Below are 7,941 nucleotides of genomic sequence, written 5' to 3' on the forward strand. Positions count from 1 at the left end.
TTTTACTGCAAATAAATCGGTTCGTATAAAAAATAAATCATCATTAGAATAACTGTCTTATTTAATATTACTAAATTATGCATTTCACGTGCTTTTATTACAACGTAGGAATCGTGATTTAAAAATTTTCGTTTTCCTGACCCACTGCGTTTAAAGAACGTAACATTGCAATATCGAAGCTATTCACGGTCCGTAAAAAATTAACTTGGACCGCAGATGTTTCTCGCTGCTATCTTTCGGTGGCCAAATTTCGGAGGGTGAGTCGGGGCGGGGGGGAGGCGGAGGGGGGATAGAAGGGTGGGAGCGAGACAGATAGCGCACAGCGCTGTATCCGAAATGTCCCAAAAGCCAATAGCCGCGGTCATGCATCATCATTTTTGCGATACGTATTTGTCGGGCATATGCGAGAACGAAAACACGATACGACCTCCGTTCGTAAAACGATGGAGGGTACACGGCGTTCAATTTGCGCCCGAAACGATGTATCCCAATCTCCCTACTTCCGCGTGCCGTGCATTAACACCAACGGCGGACTAACTAGATTCGCGTATCTCAAAACGCATTGCTTGCATGTGTTGTAATTCGATGTGATTAACAGCGCCATGTGTTGGTAACTGTATGAACAAGTCGGCAATATTATCCACCTGGCCGTTTTAACCCCATTTCGCTTTCTCTCTCTCTCTCTCTCTGCCCTTCTTCCGTTCGCCCCATTCACCCTCTCTAGCGTAGATATCGTAGATACCGCGATAGCGTGCATACGAAAATTTAATAACAGTCAGGCTGATTTCCGGAGAGCCCGGCATTTAAGGCTACACCTCCGGTATTTGCTAGATAATTCGCGCGAATAGAATGTAGTCCAGGAGAGACCGTACCATTCTAAATTGTGTTATCCGCAAGTTTTAGCGTAACCTGCGAGTAGAAGATAATTACCGTGCGACTATTGATAGCAGCAGGTCACAGATAGAAGCGGAAAGCCAAAGAATAAACCTCTATTATTAAATTGGCTTTCCGACTGTCCGCCAAATAAGATTGCATTTATCGGAAAATTTAATGCTAATGTATATCTTAAATTTATCGCTCGAATCGTTTAACCAAAATTCATATTTAAAGTGAAGCCTGGCATTAAACTATCCCTCCTTTCCACTATAATGAACAAAATGTATGTAATCCTCAAATAAAAAAATTAAATATATCAAAGCGTTGCTACTTTGTTGTCTTGTTATAGAAATAATTAAAATAATTAAAAAGAAATTTCTATTCTCAAGATGTATTCCGGAGAGAAATAAAATCTGTTCTCTTGTATTTATTTTTTCCAATATGACAGAAATTAATTAAATTATTAGAATTCAAAAATTAAAGTCAATTTCATTAACAAAGTGTAGAAAAATGAAAGTGTTAATTTCACTAATTTAATGTCCATATTAATAACGAAAAATTATTAAATATTATGTAGCATTTTTTATTTGCGTAAGATACAAGTAAAATGATTGTTGGCAATTTTTTGATGCTCACTTGCTCACAATCATTGCAATACGTTAAAAAATTATATAAGTTAATTCAAAAAGTTTGTTACTTTTTCTCTTTAATATCAAAATAATCCGTACATAATTTACTGTCCAAATATATAAGATGAGAATTTGTTGCTTATTTCAAAAATAATAGTCGCAAACTTATGAGACAAACAGCGTGTAGGTTAATTAAAAAAATTGATCTCTAATTTTGTTATTAAAATATTCCACCAAATTTCCTGCCTTCTTACGACCCACCTCCAAGAATCAGATTTGGGACTGTAAACCCAACAACGTCAAATAATGACGCTTCGATGCGAGGATAAGGCAAAGAACGAGGAGAGAGCGCATGAGAGCGTTTTAGGAAACGAATTGTCAGAAGTTCTAATCTCATTTCGGACAAATCGCGACCATCTCGCTCGCTGCAATGCGCATTCCTGAGCGACAGGTATATCGAGCACGAAACTCTACTTTCGTGCCCTTTTATTAAGCTATATAATCACCGGGACAGATCTAGAGCCGGCGACCCGCGGAGCCGGTCCCATCGCGCTTCTCCAGATCCTTATCCGTGAACCGTAGACCGGACAGGGTCGAGTTCGGAGGCCCGTGAGTTCCTGCGGGGTCGCCGGCGAGGACGGACGGCCATGGATAATGAGGAAAATCGTAGTACTCGCCGGCGTTAAATCAAGGCGCTTACTCGTCAAGCCCTGGGCTTTAACCAGGTATACGAGCCGCTGCAATCTGAGTGCGCAAGAGAGGACGTAAAATATTTTATGGCTCGGTAAAACATCGCCGGGGTCGCTGGTTGAACTGTAACTCTTACGATCGACAGTTTAGCGATGGAACGTGTCGACTGAAGATCCATCGTTCTTACTTCCGTACAGTTGAGAAAATATACGGGTAATCGCTGGGACCGTCCGTTGAATTTATAGACAGGGTGTGTGGGCCGAATTTACTTTATGCCCTAAATGGGGAAGGCTATGTTGAATTTACGCCGTCCCGTCCCGAATAGGTGTTCGCTGTAAATTCATTCCAGACGGGTTATTTTCTACAGTCCATTAGATACAACAAGAGGCGGCGGTGAGTTATATATGACGCGCATATTCAGGAGATATTTAAGTACTAATTTACGGTAAAATTATGCCTCGGACCCGTAGGCAAAGAGACGAAGAGAGAAAATACGCCTCGGTGTGAGAGACTTTAATTAGATATCACGACTTTGTTGCAGGCCATTAGACGCGTGGTTGGAAAAAATACGGTACATTTCAGAATCCATAATAGCTACGAATCGAAGAAAAAAAATGATGCTCTTAAATGGACGCAGGGAGAGAGGACTTCAGATCAACGAGAGCGTAAATAAGGACTATTATTAAAATTTTCACTCACTTAAATGGATGTAAAGCAATTTCTATTACGCTAATCCGTCGTAATTCGTCTATTAAACGCGAGGCGGATAATTATCCGAGTGAGAATTACACAAATTTCGCGGCGCGTATCCTTCATTTCTCACTCAGGGAGATATACATTTCGTCTCTTACACGTTCATGTTTATAACGCGTAACACTTCCCTAGTCCATGTATCCTTCTAGTTGCCTCGCAAGTTATATGTAGTGTCTGGGAAATGATGAAGTGTCGCACTACGAATACTACGAAAGTTGCATACAAAGTGCATTATAGGACGCCTCGTGCCCGACGCGGCTTAGTAAATTCCAGCGCAACAAAATACATCCGGGAGTAAAAGAAGTACTGATTGCGTCGCGACGCAGGCAAACGCAATTATTCTCGCGAGCGCGAAAATAAAAATGCGACTCGTCGTATAAAGTAAGTATTAATATCCATCAAGAATTACCCCGGTCCAATCCAAACGAAAAAAGAAAAGAAAAAAATACTAGTATTTTTTTATGTTGCATAAATTCACAGATTAATCTTTCCATTTAATTTAATTAAATGGGAAAAATATTTTTGTTATTTATAGAATCTGAAAATTATCTGAAAATAACTCGTCAAGAGATTCCAATTTTTGTTGTAAGAAACAGAGAGATAATGTCAAAGACAATACATAATTATATATATATTATTGTTGAAGAAATGAAAAATATACAAATTAAATATAATATATACACAGAAAAAAAGGATTCTTGTTTTGAAAATATATTTAATTTTAACATGGAAATCTTGAAATTAAATATTGCGTTAATTAAAGAAAAATATAATTGCTTGAATAACTGTTTACTTGAATGAAATTTTATATAGTTCAATCAAGAAAAATATATTCTTATGATTTAAGATTTAATTTTCTTGAATAGAAAAGAAACAATGTTGGATAGAAAATAACATTTTTAAATCAAAGATTATAATTTTTTTAAAGTAGAATTAAATAATTATATATTCTTGAGATGACAATTACAATATTAAAATAAGACTATAATACTGTTGAAATTTAAAATTATTAAATTCTTCTAAGAAGATTATAAATTGTTGCGTATATACGAAACAATGAACGCGTTAGTTTAAGTATATAAGTTTTGATTTGATACTTATTTTTTTCTGTGAGTTTCAGGAATAATCACATTACACAGAAAAAAGGATATTTTCGATTTGAAAATATATTTAATTTTAACATGGAAATCTTGAAATGAGATTATATCGCGTCAATTAAAGAAAAATATAATTGCTTGAATAATTGCTTACTTGAATGATGCCATTTTATATAGTTCAATCAAGAAAAATATATTCTTATAATTTAAGATTTAATTTTCTTGAATAAAAAAGAAACAATGTTGGATAGAAAATAACATTTTTAAGTCAAAGATTATAATTTTCTTAAAGTAGAATTTAATAATTATATATTCTTGGGATGACAATTACAATATTAAAATAAGACTATAATACTGTTGAAATTTAAAATTATTAAATTCTTCTAAGAAGATTATAAATTGTTGCGTATATACGAAACAATGAACGCGTTAGTTTAAGTATATAAGTTTTGATTTGATACTTATTTTTTTCTGTGAGTTTCAGGAATAATCACATTACACAGAAAAAAGGATATTTTCGATTTGAAAATATATTTAATTTTAACATGGAAATCTTGAAATGAGATTATATCGCGTCAATTAAAGAAAAATATAATTGCTTGAATAATTGCTTACTTGAATGATGCCATTTTATATAGTTCAATCAAGAAAAATATATTTAAGATTTAATTTTCTTGAATAAAAAAGAAACAATGTTGGATAGAAAATAACATTTTTAAGTCAAAGATTATAATTTTCTTAAAGTAGAATTTAATAATTATATATTCTTGGGATGACAATTACAATATTAAAATAAGACTATAATACTGTTGAAATTAAAAATTATTAAATTCTTCTAAGAAGATTATAAATTGTTGCATATATACGAAACAATGAACGCGTTAGTTTAAGTATATAAGTTTGGATTTGATTCTTATTTTTTTCTGTGTAGTAAATTAAAAAAATATATATTATAAATACAATAAATTATAATATAATACATATATACATAAATTGCAAGGTTAATAACTTTGACCAGGAGAGTCGGAAAATTAAAGATCGCGATGACGTAAGAGAGATTGGCCGTGAATATTTCATGCGGTCACGAACTCCGCTTCATCAAGTTCTAGTGAGGCTGTGGCTGAGGAAAAAGATATCCATCATCAAGCACTGATTCCTCCACAGGAAAAGTGAGTATAAATAATTTCTGACCGAGAAAGCATGCACGGGGAAGGGCAAATCAGTGGAAATCAGCCGCATCCTGTACCTTTCACGATCACCGCTCTTCCTCCCTGAACATATTATTCGCGAATACGAGAGACGGTGAGAAAGAAGAGGGAGACAGAGAGAGAAAGAGAGAGAGAGAGAAAAGAGTGGCTGGTAAGAGGATCTGAATAATGCATGAAGTGCGTTTCATTTTTCTATACCGCGCACGGCCGATACAAACTTCTCGTCCCCGAGGACCCAAAACAAGCTGCAATCTCCGGCAGTCGATGCTTTGTAATCCCCGTGATTTATGGCGCGAGATCTCGGCCGCGAGTAAAAGGGTAGAACGTGGGCGAGCGCGAGAAGCGAGACGATAAGGATCGAGTCCGCGTCGTCATCGTAATCGTGTCGTTGTATCCGAGAGGAGTATCTCCCACCATCTCCATCCTTTTCTCTCTTCCCTCGACGGCGATTAGTATCGAAAGTATCCGTGCAGCTGCAGCCGAAAGGATCCGAGGGGCCGGCGACTCCGACTCCGGACACTCGCGACTCCGACAATCCCGGGAAGGGTAAATCCTCTTTGGAGAAACAGCGAAACGAATTACAGCGCCGGCCGTAATAATACGGTTACAGATAAACGCTTTCAAGTTAAGCGCATTTAGAATTACGTGACTGCTCGGCCCGGTTCGGGTAGGCGCATATACGTACGTGTGCATGCACCAGCCAGGGGAGAGAGAGAGAGAGAGAGAGAGAGAGAGAGAGAGAGAGAGAGAGAGAGTGCATGTGGGTGCATTTCACGTGTACGCGCTCCGTGAAATATTGCACGCGGGGGGATGCGCGAGCATAATTTCGCGCCGTGTTAACAGACGCCCTCGTGTTTTCCTAGAGGTCTCCCTCTCCTCCCCCCTCCCTCGACCCCTCCCCCTCCCCCTGTCACGGTTTAATGTTTCGTTAGTCGATGGGTGGCGAACGTGACGCGAATACACGTCGCGCGAGACGTTGGCGACGAAGCCTATATTTCAAGATTAACGATGTAAATGAGAGGAGAGACGTGTTTTTCTCACGATTCGATACGCGACGATCCCGTTAAGATAAACGGCGGCAGGAAGTACACGTTTCCGCAATTTACCTTTGAGGAATGCGATATAAATTTAGCGAAATAAAAGAGGAGATCCAGGGCGATCGCGGGTGTGTAACGGTTCGCGCAATTTTTATGGAAATTTCTCAGCCAATTGCGCGTCACTGTCGACGATAAAGGGGGAGGAGGGGGCGGTAAAATAAATCCAGGTATCGATCGATAAATATATTCCCAAGGACTTTTGTACAAACGCGACAAACGTGCGAGACATTTGGAGAGTTTCGTGGCCGAAGAACCGGCGAGGGAACCGCGAGGGGGTACCAAGAGGAGAAGGGTACCAAGGGAACGGCCGGTCATCGGCTAATTGTAAGTCGTAATAATTCCAAATTGCAATAACGCTTGCGCGCGCAATTCCAATTACACGGTTCTCCCATCTGGCGCGTCGCACGCGAGTGCAGCGAATTGAAATTACGGGGCGATGACGTTAATTCGGCGTTTAATAAAAGGAAAGTTTCGCTTTAATCCATCCGTGATGAAGGCCACTTTGTACAGGGTAAAGTAAAGCCGATGGTAATAAACGGATTAGAGAGTATTCGTATAATAGCGGTGAGATAAATGGCGGCAATTAAGTGCATGCCGGTGGAGGCCATTAAAAACGTATTATTAGAAAAGTGATATAAATGCGCGTGACGTCGCCGAACCAAAGGGAGAAACACTTCGCGATTTGTACCTTTATCGCAAGAGTTCCGATTAAACGAGGACGAATGCTCGCACTGAGAAAATTCGTTTGATTGTACCAACAAGACGTATATGATTGAAGGCATTTTGATTAAGTCAAACAAGAATTTCTAGTTATCATGATAAGACTCGATTTTTTTTTAGAACTAGAACGTTTAATAGATTTTAATATAAGGATTTGGTTGGTATTTTTTGGTTGAATCTATAACATTTCTTGTTACATTAATTTCTTTGCTTGCTTCTTAACTTAACTCGTATTCAATATTTGCCATGAAATGTATATAAAAAACTAGTATTAACATTAAATCCAAAGTACATTTTTTTTTCCTTACGAGCAGTAGTGCCAAAAAGAGGACTAGCTCTTTGATTGTGTGTGTTTGAGCTGCATCCTCTTCTTGCATCACTGTTTATCAGTTTAATGTCTAACAAAGTAAATTTAAAATAATTTATTCAATAATCTGGATTGAATTTATCCAATAATCTTGTTGGAATTCAGAATATTAAACAGACTTTTGAGATTAAATGGAAAAATTTTAGACGACTTGGTGCTAATGAGTTTAGTATTATTAACTAGAAAATTTGGTAAATTTAACAGGAAGAAATTAATCAGATTTATCTGGTAATTCCTACAAGAATTCTGGTTCGCCCATTTTTCAACAGACATACTGGTTAAATCTATCAGAATTCTAATTAATGCAACCAGATTTTTTCTCAGTATAGTATTAACATTAAATCCAAAGTATATTTTTTTTCTCTTACGAGCAGTAGTGCCAGAAAGAGGACGCTAGTTCTCTGATTGTGTGTGTTTGAGCTGCATCCTCTTCTTGCATCACTGTTTTTCAGTTTAATTTCTAACAAAGTAAATTTAAAATAATTTATTCAATAATCTGGATTG

This window comes from Camponotus floridanus, unplaced genomic scaffold (genome assembly GCF_003227725.1).
Source record: "Camponotus floridanus strain SB8 unplaced genomic scaffold, Cflo_v7.5 scaffold125, whole genome shotgun sequence".
Lineage (NCBI taxonomy): Eukaryota > Metazoa > Arthropoda > Insecta > Hymenoptera > Formicidae > Camponotus > Camponotus floridanus.